The 15,632-nt window shown below is 53.9% G+C and overlaps 1 protein-coding gene across 5 annotated transcripts in view; it reads left to right on the top strand.

Moving 5' to 3' along the window:
• TRAPPC9 (trafficking protein particle complex 9) overlaps positions 1-15,632 on the top strand; it is a 713,063-nt gene that overhangs the window by 673,379 nt on the left and 24,052 nt on the right. The gene's annotated exons all lie outside the window — the stretch shown is intronic.

The following is a 15,632-nucleotide window of genomic DNA, read 5'->3' as shown; positions in this document are numbered from 1 at the left end:
GGCCCTGTGAGCCCCTGGGTGGGTGTGGGTCTGTGTAGAGGCCCAGGGTTCCCCAGAGTCCCGCCCAGGTCAGTGCTAGGTGCCCCACAGCCCGGGACAGCCCCAAAGATGCCTCCTGGGCCCACTCTGGTCCTTAGACAATCTTGGGGACCAGAGCCCCTTTGGACCCCTTAGTGGCAGCCTGTGCCCCACTCTCTGGTTAAGCATTGCATGAGGCAGCATGATACCATCCGAGTGTTCCCCTCAGGTTCTTGTTCCTGGGACTTGCAGACTTTGCTGTTGATGTTGTGTGTTCTGTGTCCCCCCTGGGAACTCCCAAAAGCGTGTGACATCCACAGGGATTAAGGCTGGGCCAGAAGAGCAAAGTACGTTCCTAGCTCTGCCCCTCACCTGTCCACTGGCGAGATTCTGCTCCCTTGCCAAGTCTTCCTGTCCCTATCAGGAAATGACAATTTCAATAATTGATGATAATAAGACAGGTCAGCCTTGCCAGGAGATGCCCTCGTTCCTTCGGGAAACATTATCGAGCACCTGCTTCCAGCCATGTGCTGCTTCCGGTCCTGGGGAGGCCAAGGAAACACTGCACTGTGCTAAGGCAGGTGAGCCAGGGAGGGAGGACGCGGCACAGCTGCTGTCCCTGGTGGTCAGTGGGAAGGGGGCCTCTCCAGGCAGTGACGCTTTTGAGTGGACGGTGAAGGTCACGGGGATGAGATTGTGTTGGAGGAGATAAAGCTGCCCCAGGGTGTGCGCACATGCACACGCACAGACACACACTCGCACGCATCTGTGCACACGCCCACACAGCCCTACCTGAGGCTGGCCAGCCCACTGCGCCCCCAGTCCCGGCCTCCATCCTCCGGTTTCTCCTGAGCCCCTTCCAGAGCCTTCCACATGTCCCCACTCAGTGTCACCACCCACAGTCTCTTCTCACAGGGAAGCCGCAGTGGCCTGTGATCCATAAATCCGTCTGTGACCCTCTGCTCAGCCCTTGCCGACTTCTGTCTCACTCAGGGCAGGTGTGGGAGCTTCTCGTGGCCTCCTTCTTGCCTCCCCCGTGGCCTTCGCCTGCATCCACGTGGCCTGGGGAGCTCGTCTCCCTCCCGCCTCACTCACAGCAGCCTGCAGCTCCGGCCTTCCCCGCGCACCTGGTCCAGCTCAGCACCGTGCCCCTCTCCCCTGAAGCCGGCCTGGTTTTCCTTCATAGGGTCGACCGCTGCCACACGTGGGAGATGATGTTCGATGTCTTCTGACTTCTCCACTAAACATGCGCTCCCTGAAAACAGGCCCTTTGTCTTCCTATGTTATTTATTTTTAGACATTTTAATTTTCTTTCTAGAAGGGTGCCTGGCACATAGGAAGAGCTGAGTTGAGAGTCACTGGATGAATGAATGCACGGCTGATTGGTTGGTCAGTTTCAGGCAAAGGTTCCACATGCACAGAGCACTACAGAGGTGGCTGGTGGGTGGTTTTGCTGCCGGCTGGAGTGAACGGGCGGTGAAGGACTTTGAGGCAGGTAGCAGATGCCTGGAAGGCAGGGTGGGGGCTGCAGGGAGGGCGCAGGCTGGCATGGAGCGTGGGAGCGATGGTGTGGTGAGCAGGAAGTAGCTGTCACTGTCCAGCTCAGCCTAGCGACCCAGCTGTCCGAACGACCTCTGAGGTCCATCCACCGGGGAGGACTCGCGCCATCACCTCCTCCATTTCCCTTCGGGGCAGTCGCCGGTTCAGGCTGCTGATTCCCACCCAGTGCTGTCTGCTGCACTGCCTGCTCCCAGGGAGGCGTTCAGGACGAGCTCCAGGAATGTAGCCGGGGCCTCTGGCAGCCATGGGGAACTTTGGCTTCATTTGAACAAAGCATTCACTTTGGATTTTCGTTGAAACCTGTCAGAGACAGAGGCAGAGACCTGCGCGCGCCAGGCGTCGTGTTGGGTGATTAACCCCACACAGCCCTGCCTGCCGGGTAGGTGCAGCCCACGTGACTCCCGAGGCAGCCAGTGCTCCCTCAGAGGCATGGTCCTGCCATGGGACCCACAGCCGCTGCGACGTGGCCCGGGGCACGAGCTGTGGGCCTCCTGGAGAAGTGCCTTATTGGGACTTTAGGCTGGAAAGGAACACAGTGACCTCAGCCTCCAGCCTCACCTGCTTCACGAAGCTGCTCTGCAGTGATGCACCTGGGCTTAGCTGTGGCCCTGGGAATGTTATGCGTAGCCGACTCCAGGCGAGGCAGTAGGGGTGGCTGTGTGCACCCCGAAGACAGATGCCTTGGGGAGCTAACGGGCAGAGTGTGGGACTTCTCAGGATCCCAGGAGCGTGGGTGGGATGGTGGCCATGGCGATGGCTAGAGTGAAGGGGTTTGGGGACTGTCAGATGAATCCCTGACGAGGCCCCAGCCCCCATCTCCTCATCTGTAAAATGGGATAATACGCTCCCCTCGCTGGGTTTCCATGAGGTGATGTGAAATGATCTCTGTGTAGCACTAGGCACTGGTAGGGTACTCAGTCTGGGCCTCTCCCTCCGCCTTGCATGGGCCTGTAGGGCCACAGGCACAGACCTGCACGTCAGTGGGTTCATCTGGAGCCTTCCCTGCTCTGCAAAGGAGCAAAACATGGAAAGAAACGTGAATCTCAAAATGCGGGGAGCCACGGTAAGGACCGGCTTCCGGGAGCCAGGCCTTCTTCAGGTAGAGGTCCCAGCCCAGCACACAAGATCGGGAGGTGGCAGCAGAGCCTCTGTCCAGGGCATCTGGACTCCATTGTCGCCGCTGCCCTCTGAGCCAGGCTGCCAGGAGTAAAGGGCTGGCCGTGCTGTGGGTACCTTAGGAAATGAAGGGTCCTACAGTGCAGATGGGAGACCAGCACTCAGGATAGGGCTTTTGTTGGAGCCTGCCCAGGGTGGCTAGAGTCTTCCAGGCCAGCACAGTCAGAGTGGCCCGCAGGGCCTGGCCCACCACTGGCGGGTGGCAAAACCTGCCTGCCCTGTGCCCCCAGTTCCCTGCCTGCCCAGGGAGCTGCAGGAGCTGGGGTCACAACCGTCATATTCACTGCTGTGGCTCCAGGGTCCAGCACCAGATCCTAGATGTTGAGTAAATGACTGCTTCCTTTATGTATTTCTTCTTTTTTAAAAGCATGTTGTAAACAATTTGTACAAATCAATGTAAAAGTAATTCATGTCGTACCTAAAATTTAGTGAATATTAGTTCTTCCACTCATTTTCTCTGACCTGTAAAATCTATGTTACTGTTTATTTTAAGCCTTTGGATCGTTATTATTTAATCTTATTTTTATTCTTTTATTTTTGTTTGTATTCTATGTTTTCATTTGCTTCTTTCTAAAAGTATCTGGAAGTGCAGCAATTCTCCGTTATCCTCAGTTTTGCTTTCCTTGGTTTCAGTTACCCTTGTTCAACCACAGATTGAAAATGTGAAATGGAAAATTCCAGGAATAAACAATTCATAGGTTTTAAATTGTGCAGCGCTCAGAGTACCATGGTGACACCTCGTCCGTCGTGCCCTGCGTCTCCCTTTGTCCGGTGAATCCACACTGTACACGCTCCCCACCCTGAGCCACCTAGGAGGTGTCTGCCATCAGATCAGCTGCTGTGTTGTAGTGCTGGCATTCGGTCACTTTCATTTTACTTCATTGTTCTTTTGTATTACTAGTTAATATTGTAAGTCTCTCACTATGCCTAATGTATAAGTTAAACTGTATCATAGGTATGTATGTTGAGGAAAAAACATAGTGTATGTAGGATCAGTACTATCTGAGGTTTCCGCCGTTCACTAGGGGTCTTGGAACATGCGCTCGAGGATAACAGGGCTACTGTATTAGTTTTCTAACAAAGCACTACAGACTGGGTGGACAAGAAAAAGTTATTTCTGACGGTTGTGGAGTCTCGAAATTCATAGAAATTCAAGGTTAAGATGTTAGCAGCGTTGGTTTCTTCTGAGGCCGCGCTCCTTGCCTGTAGGCGGCCACCTTCTTCCTGTGTCTTCGCTCTGTGTGTGTCTGTCTTAATCTTCTCTTATAATGACACCAGTCAGAGAGAACTGGGCCCATCTTGGGCCTCATTTTACTTTGTACGTCTTTGAAGACCCTGTCTCTAAATACAGTCCCACCCTGAAGTATTGTACTGGGCTTTAGGGCTTCAACATGGGAATTTTTGGAGTCACGATTCAGCCCCTCACACTGCATGTCACATGTTAGTAGACATTTAATATAGCTGTACAAAGATTAGAATAAAAGTGAGCTATGAGCTCTGTGTCTAGATAACCCCTGTTGATGAATTAAAATGAAAATGGAAGTCATGCTTGTTGTAGAAAACTAACAATTAGAGGTGAACACAAAGAAGAAATGGACTGTTACCAGAAATCCCACCATCCAGAGATGGTGACCATTAACAGATAGGCGTACAGCTATCCAGATGATTTTCCATGTACATATTTTATTCAAAATTAGACATCACTGAAAATATGGCTAGAGTCTTCCAGGCCAGCGCAGTCAGTGTGGCCTGCAGGGCCCGGCCCACCACTGGCGGGTGGCAAAACCTGCCTGCCCTGTGCCCCCAGTTCCCTGCCTGCCCAGAGAACTGCAAGAGCTGAGGTCACAGCGGTCATATTCACTGCTGTGGCTCCAGGGTCCAGGACCCGGGAGGCACCAGATCCTCGATGTTGAGTAAATGACTGCATCCTTTATGTATTGCTTCTATGCTTTTACTTCATATGTAAAACTATGCTTTTACTTGGTATGTATAGCCACTGTCTTTCCATACCAAATCTACGTGTAAATTATGATTTTTAATGGCTGCATAGTATTCCTTTATGCAAATGTTCCCAAAAGTATTTAGCCCATCCCCCTATATTTTTGGACTATAGGAAGTGTTTAGTTTCTCAGTGTTACAATACTAACTATATTATAAATCTGGCCATATTATTAATGTTATATTATAAATCTGCCCATATTAACAATGTGAATAGGCCCTGAATCAAAGGGTCTGTGTATATTTTCAAGGCTGTTTGCTACTTATGAGGTTGCCCTCCATAAATGTTACAACTTTTAGACTCTAATCAGCCATGTATGAAAATATCCATTTCCCTTGACTCTTGCCAGCAATAGCTTTTATTTTCCTTAAAAATCTATGCCAGTCTACTAGGTCAAAAAGAATGGTGCTGCAGTCTGTCAGCCTGCATTCTTTGATTACTGGAGAGGACTGGCGCCTTGCCGCGTGCTCATCGGTGGCTCATGTTTCTTCTTTGATGAAGTGCCTGTCCTGCTTGTTATTTCCACCTCTCTGTGCAGAATCTGGGCCCGGCCAGAGAGGCCACTTGGTGCAGCTTAAGCCCAAGCCTCTACCTCTGCACCTTGGTTCATCTGTTCCCTCCATCTGGAATCTTCTCTCCCTCCCCCTTCCACCCCCACATGCACCTGCCAGCGTGTTCCTCCTGGATCTATCTCACCCGGCACTGGAGGCCTTTCATTCCCTCCCACTCTGTCTGGGACGGAGCCCTCGTGAGGATGGGATGCTCTGTGGGACAGCCATCCTGTTGGGGTCAGAAGAAATGGATCTTCCTTCTCTGGTAGCAGTTTGCATTTTCTACCTGTGTTGATGAACTTAGCTCACCTCAGAAAGCACAGGCAGAGTGGGAAGAGCAGGGCTTTGGAGGCGTGCAGACTTGGCTCACTTCTGTGCTGTACCCTGTCTAGCTGTGTGATGTGGGCAAGTCCCTACGCCTCTCAGTGGCTGCCTTATTTGTTACATAAGAAGTAGTAATAATTGCCTAGCCAGCTCTCCACTAAATCAGATGATGTGTAAAGCACCTGGAGCCACATGGTAGCTGACCTGTGGCCTTGTCATCGTCAGGGTCCTCGTTGGCATCCTCAGCAGGCATAGCGGGGGGCATGGTCCAGGGGACATGGTCCCGCAACTGCCAGCCGGGCCCTGTGCCAGGGCTGCACTCCAGGGGCTCACAGTCATGTCGTGGGCACAGACATGCAGGTGAGGACTCAAGAGAACATATGATAAGTGCTGTAGCCACAGGTCTGCGGGACGCACAAGACAGCGATTCCCCCAGGGAACAGGGATGCTTCCCAAAGGATGCGACATTCCGTTAGCTTTGGCCTTGAAGGTGTTCTTAGGAGGAGCCAGGCGGGAGGCTCTTGTGGGCAGTGGGCTGAGCCTGAGGCCGAACTGTCGTCTCCCTCCAGTGACCGACCTCGGGAGCAGGGACCTTAATGGTAGAAACTGTGTGTTGAGCATCTTGTATGGAAGGGCTGCTGAGTCCCCGTGTGATGCTGGTTAGGTCGTTACCAATAAGGAGGTGCACCTGGGGCCACATGTGCCCTCCCAGGTCCTGATCTGAACACAGGTCTGATTCCAGAGCCCCTGGTGCAGAAGTCAGTACATATGTATTGAAGGACTTAGATGGAGCCACAACTTGCATTTGGAGAATCAATTGTGACACTAGAGGCAACCTGGGGAGAGAGGCTCCCAGAGCACAGCCACTGTGCCATCTGTTGGGGTAGGAGGATCGTGATGGGCACAGGGAGGCCAGGCCAGGCCCAGCTTGAGGGTGTTACTGCAGCATGAGGAGCCACAGGGGTGTAGAGCCAACTGTGGGTGGCCAGACCCCAGTACGGGAGCAGGGGCACTCCTCGGCATTCCCACTCCTTTTACAGATGGGCTGAGCCTGAGCAGGTGGCAGACACGCCCAAGGACACACGTCCCGTCAGGGCTGGCAGAGCTGGTGAGGGAGCCTGAGGCTGTCAGAACTCCTCTTTCTTTCCATCTCTGCTCGCTGGTGTTTGGGGCCAAGGAGATTTGACAGGTTCCCTGAGGCCTTGGAATAAAGAAAAGCAAAACATTTCACTGTTGGATTACTTTGTACTTTAGCTGTTACGTCTATGGAAATTATACGGTGATGATGTTTGTGCTGGTAGCACTTTGAGGGATACAGCTTCAGGGCCACACCTGCACTCTTCAAGGCAGCCCCAGCAGGGTGAGGTCAGATGCGGGAGAAGCCTACCTGCGTGTGCCGCCAGCTCCCCACCCTGGCACAGACCCCGGCTGGGGATGAAGTGTGCTCTGTACCAGACTGGGTGATCCAAATTCAGTTGTGGGAAAGAGCTCTCCTGGGTTATACCTCAGAGCCAGACTGGCACAGGATTGGCATTTCAAGAGCACACATCTGTGTACCCGCTCCTACGGTTCCTGCTTCTGTCCCCAGACCCTCACCTCTCTACCCCACACAGGGTCCTCTGGCAGCCTCCCAGGAATCCCAGCTCCTGTCCATCATCACGGGCTTCCAGAACCTGCCACCATTTCACCTGCCCAGCCCCTTGATGGGGGTTCTGACCTGAAACCAAGAAAAGCCCTCCCTTCCTTGCCTTTTTCTAAACTGTTCTTCCCTTAAGTCTAATCCTCTTGCCCTTACCTCTCCTCCCACCCAAGGCCACCCTGTCCTTTTTCCTTTTTTTTTTTTCTTTTTTTCTTTTTTGAGACAGAGTCTCTCTCTGTTGCCCAGGCTGGAGTGCAGTGGCGCGATCTCGGCTCACTGCAAGCTCCGCCTCCCGGGTTCATGCCATTCTCCTGCCTCAGCCTCCCGAGTAGCTGGGACTACAGGTGCCCAACACCACGCCCGGCTAATTTTTTGTATTTTTAGTAGAGACGGGGTTTCACCATGGTCTTAATCTTCTGACCTCGTGATCCGCCCGCCTCAGCCTCCCAAAGTGCTGGGATTACAGGTGTGAGCCACCGCGCCCAGCCCCACCCTGTCCTTTAAGATATTGGCTACTAACCTTTTGGAGCCTCAGAGCATTTTGATGATTGGATGAAAGCTGTGGGCTATTTGTCTAGGAAAACGAAAACCCACACACGTCTACCCAATAGCGCTACCCCTTGAGGGCATCCGTGACCCTGTAGCTGGGGGAGCTTTAGGAATCCCATTCAGTGGGTCTTCTTGACCTCAGCCTGGCTTTTCCTCCCTTCTCCTACCAGAACTTGGGCACTTACCCAGGTCCTGTGGTGAGGTCCCCCTCTGAGCGATGGGATGGAGAACAAACCAACTGGAGAGAGTGTGTCGGGGGGGATCAGGCGGCAGCCCCACCCTTGAGTGCATCCTTTTGCAGCCTGAGCAGGTGTTCAGTGAATCCTCATGCAGGAACCAAAGCGCTGGCTCAGAGAGACTGGCAGGAAGGTCACGGAGTATGTCCTTTAGAACAAATTGTCTTACATGGCCTGAAGACCTACTGTGCACTGGGGTGATGGCGACAATGAGGGGAGAGAAGAGAAGGCAGAGTGTATAGATCAGTCTTGCGGGGAGACAGGAATGTGGTTCTGGGACGAGAACTGAGTACTTGCTGCCACGTTTCAGCGTCTTCCTCACTCCATGCATGCTGCTTCTTTCCCCAACGCATTTGCAGACTCGATGCACTGGACTGTGGTGGGGAATGGGCTGCTCAGGGGTAGGGATCACCTCCTCTAACCGGTTGCCTGGCTGATCCAGATCCAGCTGTCTTCCTGCACATGCCCTACGTACACACCAGGACAGGGATGCCTCCAACTTGGGGTCCACGGTCATTAAGTGTGGAGCATGGTGTGTCCTTATGGACATAAGCATGCTCTGGAAAGTGAACTAAGGCCATAGTAGGACAGACCACAGGGGGCAGAGCAACCTCGGCTGAACCTGGGTCTCATTCAGTGCTGGGAAAGCCGTTCTCCCAGCACTAGAGGGGAATGAAATGTTGTGCCTGCATTTTAAGCATGTCCCGGACGATGGATGATGGCCTATCCATGGCTTCATGGGTGACCCATGTTGTCCCTCTGGGACACAGTTTTGCAGCCCTGCCCTGCTCCCTGGTCTGTCTTTCTGGACTGTTTCAGGTTCTTCAGCAAAGATGTTGCAGCATCTCCTATCATAAAATGCCACCGTCTCCTGTGACCCACGTCCTCCTCCAACAACCACATTTCACTGCCCCTGCCACAGCCACATAGACTCCAAGGTGCCGCCTCTTCTCATTCCTCCTCTCCTTCCCCCCAGCTCTCTCGAGCACACCCACACCAGGCTGCAGCTCCCACCAATCCATCCAGACAGTGGATGTGTCACTGTGGCCTCCACGCCAACACAGTCCCCACACCTGTGCCCTCACCGCACTTGCCATCACTGATAGCTCCCTCCTCCCAAGGCCCTTCTTCACTTGGCTTCTGGGACACTGTTCTCCCTGGGGTTACGACCCCCCATCAGCAGACCAACCATGTATCTAATGGGCACTTCCACCTTCACAAGGCCAAGATCAAATGCTCGATACTGCTAATCTCCCGAGTCCTAGTCCTCCTCGTTGTCCCCAGTTGTCAACAGGCAGCTCTTCTGGCTGCTCAGGCCCAACACCACACCTGACCCCTTCCACACTACGCCTGCTCCATCACTGGCCTGCTGGAACATGGCCTGACCTGACCACTTTTTAGCTTGTACAGCTTCCTCTTGGTCTGAACCACTGCTCGACCCACGTGGCAGCCTCCAACCGCCTTTATCCTGTCCCCACTTACCAGCACCTGAATGATTGACGTGTGTGTGCATGTGTGTGCATGTGCCTGTGTGCACATGTATGTGTGTGCATGTGCCTGTGCGCTTGTTTGTTTGCTGCTTTCTTCTCCTACCAGAAGGAAGGGACTGGAAGCCATGGGTGTTGTTTTGTTTCTAGAGCCTGGCACATGGTGACTGCTCAGTGAATATTTGCTCTGAGTGAAGGAGGGAGGGAGGGAGGGGCTTAACGTGTCCCCACGGGAGAGATGCTGTAGCTTCTGTCAGATTTCAGAGTTCTCCATGACTCAATAAGGAATTAGTTTTCTAGATAAATCCATGAGTCTTTTTCATTCATGGCAAAGGCGAGGCCTTCCTGAAGTCATAGTGAAAGATCGCGAGCTTCATATTCAGCCAGAGCCACGTTTTATCCCCCGCGCTCCTCTGTGGTTTTAACGAAATGGCTTACCCTCTCAGAGCCTTGCTCTTTTTCCTCTATAAAGCCTGGCTTCCGGGGTTATTAGGAAGACAAAAATGAGTTGCTTGGAAAATGCCTATTGCTGTATCTAGCACCTGGTTAGTGCTAAATTAAGGCCCTCCGGAGGAATGATTCGTGTTCAATCACAGAATGAAGAAAGCTTCAGCTGGTCCGTAGCAGAGACTCATACCCCACTTCCAGGAAGCCAGGGTGAGCACTGGCCCTGCCCTGGCTTCAGCTGCAGCCTCATGCTCACACCCGGCACGGGGCGTGTGCAGGGGCTGCCCTGGACTGCGCTGCTCCACCTCCCATCACCAGGCAGCTGAGACTGGGAACTTGGTCCTGATGTTCCTTCTGGGTGAACAGTGGGCAACTCAGAGGTGGAATGAGAGGCTGAAGGTCCTGCAGCTGAGACCTGAGACAGCTGCCTGGGGCTCTACCTTCCCAGGTGCCCTCCGCACCTTGGCCATCTGTTTCCTGGGCACATGCAGGAAGAAGAGGGGAGAAGAGGGGAGTGGAGAGCATTAAATTACAGTCGTGTGCCACATGCCGTTTCAGTCAATGGTGGACCGCGTGTATGACGGTGGTCCCATGAGATTATAATTCCTTATTTTTACTCTATCTTTTCTGTGTCTAGATGTTTGGGTAACACACAAATACTTACCATTGTGTTGCCATTGTCTACAGCTTTCAGTACAGTCACACGCTGTACAGGTTTACAGTCTAGAAGCAGTGGGCTCCACCACACGGCCTCAGTGTGTAGAGGCTTGACCTCTGGGCTCGTGTGAGTGCCCTCTGTGATGTTCACACTAGGACAAGTCGCCTAATGACGCATTTCTCAGAGCCTATCCGCAGTGTTAAGCCATGTGTGTGAGTGTATTTAAGAGAAAAACTGTTTTAAAACACTGTGATTTGCATACTAGTTCTTAATATGCTAATTACACATCATTCTTTGGGTTCTCAGAAGCAGCACTTCAGGGCACGTCTGCAGCGGGCTGCTCTGCTTGCGTTAGAGGTACTCCAGGGGTCTTCCTCAGCCCGAATGCAGGCTGCTGAAAGCTGGCCTTCTCCCACTTCTCCAATGAGCATGTGGCATCACATGCAACCTCACTCGGGCTGCAGGGCTGGGTGGCTCAGAGGGTGGGCCTGGGACCCAGAAAGGAGCAGAGCATCCCTGGGCCTGGGAGCCTGGCAGGGCCGGGTTATAGAGGGACACCTATAGATCCAGGCATGGCTTTACCTGTGCAAGTGCAAAAGAAACAATCTGTTTCTCTCTGTCAAGAATCTTTCTCTGAACTTAGCACCAGAGCATAAACAAGGGGGAGTCAGGGGAGACAAGCAGAAGCAGATGCACAATGCAGGCAGCCAGGCGTGGTGCAGGAGGCCTTGGGGTTGAGAAATACTCAGGGTGTGGTGTCAGACCTGGGAGAGTGGCCCTGTCCTGTGAGAGGACAGCAGAACGGGGCGGGCCTGGGTTCAGGGTTTGGGCCACTGTCCAGTGGGCTGTCCCTGATAGGGGTGACCCAGCACCTAGAGCCAGGAAGTGGAGGATGGGGTAAGGTCATCGAGGTTGCTGTGTTGACAGCAAGCCATGAGCATGACGTCTGACAGAGCTGTGCTGAGGGGTTGGGTCCCAGGCCTGTGGTCAGAGTGTGGGGTCATAGTATCGGGCAGGGTGTGGAGTTGGGAGGAGGAGGTGGGCAAGCCAATACCAGGGCTGGAAGCAGGGAACTGGTGCCCACCGCATCATCACTTTCCAGCCCAGAACTCTGAGGGGCCCGGGAATTCTACATTTTCACTTGGCCTTCTTGGTCACTACAAAGGTAAATTTGCCAGGAGGATTAAACAAGTGTCATATCCAGCTGTGAGCTTGATTGGTAACTTCTGAAGATTCAGACGTTGATCTAATGTGGCAGGTGGGTCCACAGCTGTGCTCTTGCCCTGCACCCCATGAATGGTGTATCTGGGCCCAGTTGGTCTCTGTTTCTCCCCCAACCTCTACTAACAGGTCCCCCAGCACAGGCATCTCATCCCCTGCCCAGTACATGATTCAGGGACCTGACATTGCCTTCCTGTTAAGTAAGTAGACAACAGGGAGGCATTCATTTCCAAGTTGTCTTCAAAAACCCTGTTTTTCCCCTGGCAGCAGTGCTGTTGGCCCAGAGAGGCCTGTACTGCTCCTTGGTGGATTGTAAGAGGTTAAGCAACCAAGCCAGGGAGTGCAGAGACTCTAGGAGATTCACAAGGCAGAAAGACCCCAGCTACCCACCTCATCTGACATGGTTTGGCTCTGTGTCCCCACCCAAATCTCATTTTGTAGCTCCGATAATTCCCATGTGTTGTGGGAGGGGCCTGGTAGGAGATGGTTGACTTATGGGGTAAGGTCTTTCCGATGCTGTTCTCATCACAGCAAGTGCGTCTCACAAGATCTAATGGTTTCAAAAATGGGAGTTTCTCTGCACAAGTGCTCCCTTTTTGCCTGTTGCTATCCATGTGAGATGTGACTTGCTCCTCCTTGCCTTCCACTTCTGAGACAGGCTGGGGTGATCAGATGTCATCTGAGGGCTGGTGGAAGGCGAGGAACTCCATCAGATACGGAGGGTGATCAGATGTGGAGGCTGGATAAACTGACTTTGCAGGATTCTCGCAAAAGGACAGTGCAGAAATTAACGAGGAAATGTGCAAGTCGAGGCCTCATTGAGAAAGAGCTCAGGGAGTCTGAGAGTTTGGTCAAGGGGAGAATCTTCACTACTTTGCCAAGTTGCTGGATGCCCTTTGGATGATTTTCTGAGCATGTGGTCACTTTTTGTTCGCCTGAGACAGGCCACCCTGGGAGGGAGGGGCCAAGCAGAGCACATCTCGGCCCCACTGCCCACTCCCCAGGGTTGGCCTTCTCCGAGCTGTCTGTCTCCTGCCCCCATTGCTTTCCTTCCCTGCTCTTTGCTGTCTGAATCTGGTATTCCAAGGATGGAGAGCGAAGGGTCCCGTCCACCCTCCTTCCCCTACTCACACAGCCACACAGACCTGGCCTTGCTGCAGCCTCCAAGCTATGGGAGTATGTCATATGCACTACACTCCACACCCACACACACTCACACACAACACACAGCACACTGCGCACAAACGCACACACGCATGTGCATGCTTCATGCTGAGATGAGCATGGGGGATCAGACATGACAGGCGTGTGCTGGTGCAGGGGCCTGGGCTTGGAGAGGCAGGGCTGGGAGTTGTGTCCATCCAGCCCCCAGGGACGGCTTCACAGACAGCTGGGTGGGTGCTGGTCTGGGAGTCTATCTTGGAGACAGTGATGGTGCTGGCTGCCGGCAGGCTGCGCTGCCCTGGGCCCTCCGCACATCTGGCCTTCAGGGCCACCTTGCCTCCACACCTGGCAGGACTGACTAGGGGAGTGCAGGAGCGGGTGCCAGCCTTCCTGGGAGCATTGGGTGGCAGCTGGATCCAGAATTTGTGTCCCCCTGGGGAGCCCAGCCCCCGCGTCTGCGGTTGGTGTTTCCCAGAGGAGGCTGCCTTTCAGAAAGCTCCTTGGCTTTGTTTAGAACAGCGCTCATCTGTCTCAGATGATTTTTCCTCGTCTGAAAAATCGCCAGGCTCGCTCCTCTGCAGAGGAAACCGCTGTAGCCCTACATCAGGAAGCAGAGTCCGTCCTCTCCGTATCCTTCCACGCCTTTGAATTCCCAGCAGTCCTGGCATTTCAGCACTGCCCGCGTGGCATGGCCCAGGACACCAGCCTTGGCCTTTCAGTCTGGCCAAGGCACCTCCTCCTCTGCCTCTCACCTTCCTCATGGCAATAGTACTCATCTCAGAGGGCGGAGGCAAGGATTCCAGGGGACCATGTATGTAAAGAGCCCAGTGCAATGCCAGGAAGATGATAAATACTCAGTGAGCAGCAGGCACTCCTCCCCACCCCCTCTGGCTTTGCCTTCCCTTTCCCAGGGGATTGAGCTTGGAAGCGCCCCCGCTAGGTTCAGACTCCAGCTTTGCCACTCCCTATGCAGCCTGGGCAAGTTGCTGACTTCTCTGACCCTCAGTTTCCTCATCTGTGAAATGGGGACAGTCATAGCTTCTAATTCAGAGGGCTGTGGGTGGAGCTGGAGCAGCACCCGGCCCACTCACCAGTTGCCATCAGCACCTCTACCACTGCTCATGCTGAGGTGGACCAGAAAGAGAATAGAGGCACCTCTCACCCATGCAGTGTCTTGGGTTCAATGCCAGGGAGGCCAGGGCTGCCCCTGCCCTTCCACAGTCTCCATCTGGCTCCACAGATGCTTGGCTAGGGTCCGCTGGAGGATGGGGAGGCAGCACAGGCTTTGGCATCAGAAACCCGACTCAGTCTCACCACCTGGGACTGGGAGCAATTCCCATAACTCACTTGGCTGATTTGTGGCATAACCCGGTTTCGCTACCTCTCTGGCCTTTTCCCTGCCCCTGCCTCCCCACACTGAAGCTAGGAAAGCTTCCTCAGCCCGCCCCGACCATCTTCGCCTTCTGACACAAGGTTTTCTTGGCCCTGCCTTCCCAGCACAGGACCTCCTGCCGTGGGACTGCCCCTCCTTCAGGGAGCCTGGCTCCGTAAACATTTTGTTGGCCGAACACACGAGGCGCTTCCCTTGTACCCCGTTTGCCTCCCTGTGTCTGCATCCCCATCCCCGCGCCCCCGGCCTCCCTACAGCAGGAAGAAGGGCACCGGGCCTCATTTCTGCATCGGCGTCACCTTCTAGCCTGGGGTATTCCTGGTCTAACTAGTATAAGAGCTAGGACGTTGAAAGAGTCAATATGTGAGCCAAGCTCAGCTTTCGTTTCTTTCCTTTGCAAGATGGACAGGATGAAGCCTCCACTACCAAGTAAGAAATGTAAAGCACACGACATGGGCAAGCTCAGTGTGAGTCCCATTCCACACAGGGCGGTCCCCTCCACAGGCACACCTGTCCCCACCCCACATAAGCCTGGCATTTGCTCCAGCCCCAGCCAGCAAGTCCAGCTATGGACACCTCCAGTCATGCCAGCGCTGAGGGGTGACACTGGCTTCCCGGGCCCGAGCGCTTGGCCTCCTCGCTGTCACGGGATTCCCTTCCAAGTGGAAGAAGACAAAGATTAATTTGTTTTTAATTCATCTTCTAATTGCTTTCTTCTCTAAAGAAGGCCTCCACAAGGCCCAGGCCCAATCCCTGGGGCCATGGTTGTTTAAAATAAAAAATGAGGCTGCTCAGCAGGGCCACATTTTTAATCATTGGAAAAATCTCCTGGCATCAGGGCATGCAGCCTCCTGGCACATGACTCCCTCTAGGAAGCCCAGCAGAAAGCATCCTTGCCGTGAGTTCAGGGATTCCCCCTCAGATAGGGAGGCAAGCCCGCCAGCAGTGCTGACTGCTCGCCTGCTAAGTGTGAGAACTGTGGGCAGTGCAGGTGCTGTAGAAGGTCCTCTCTGCACTCAGCCCACCGGGCCCCGAGAGACCAGGCCTCAAGAACGAGACAGGCCTGGCCGGTGGCGTCAAAAGTTGCATGATGCCTGGGCTGGGGCGACTCCCTCTAGATGGTACTGACAGGCACTGCCAGAGCGGCCACTGGGCCCACTGCACACCCCACTTCCAGGGCCCCTGCGACAGGCCGTCCTAATACCCATGCGCC

The sequence above is a fragment of the Papio anubis genome, chromosome 8 (assembly GCF_008728515.1).
Source record: "Papio anubis isolate 15944 chromosome 8, Panubis1.0, whole genome shotgun sequence".
NCBI classification, from domain to species: domain Eukaryota; kingdom Metazoa; phylum Chordata; class Mammalia; order Primates; family Cercopithecidae; genus Papio; species Papio anubis.
The sequence above is the reverse complement of the archived record's forward strand: the minus strand, read 5'-3'. Positions and strand labels throughout refer to the sequence as shown.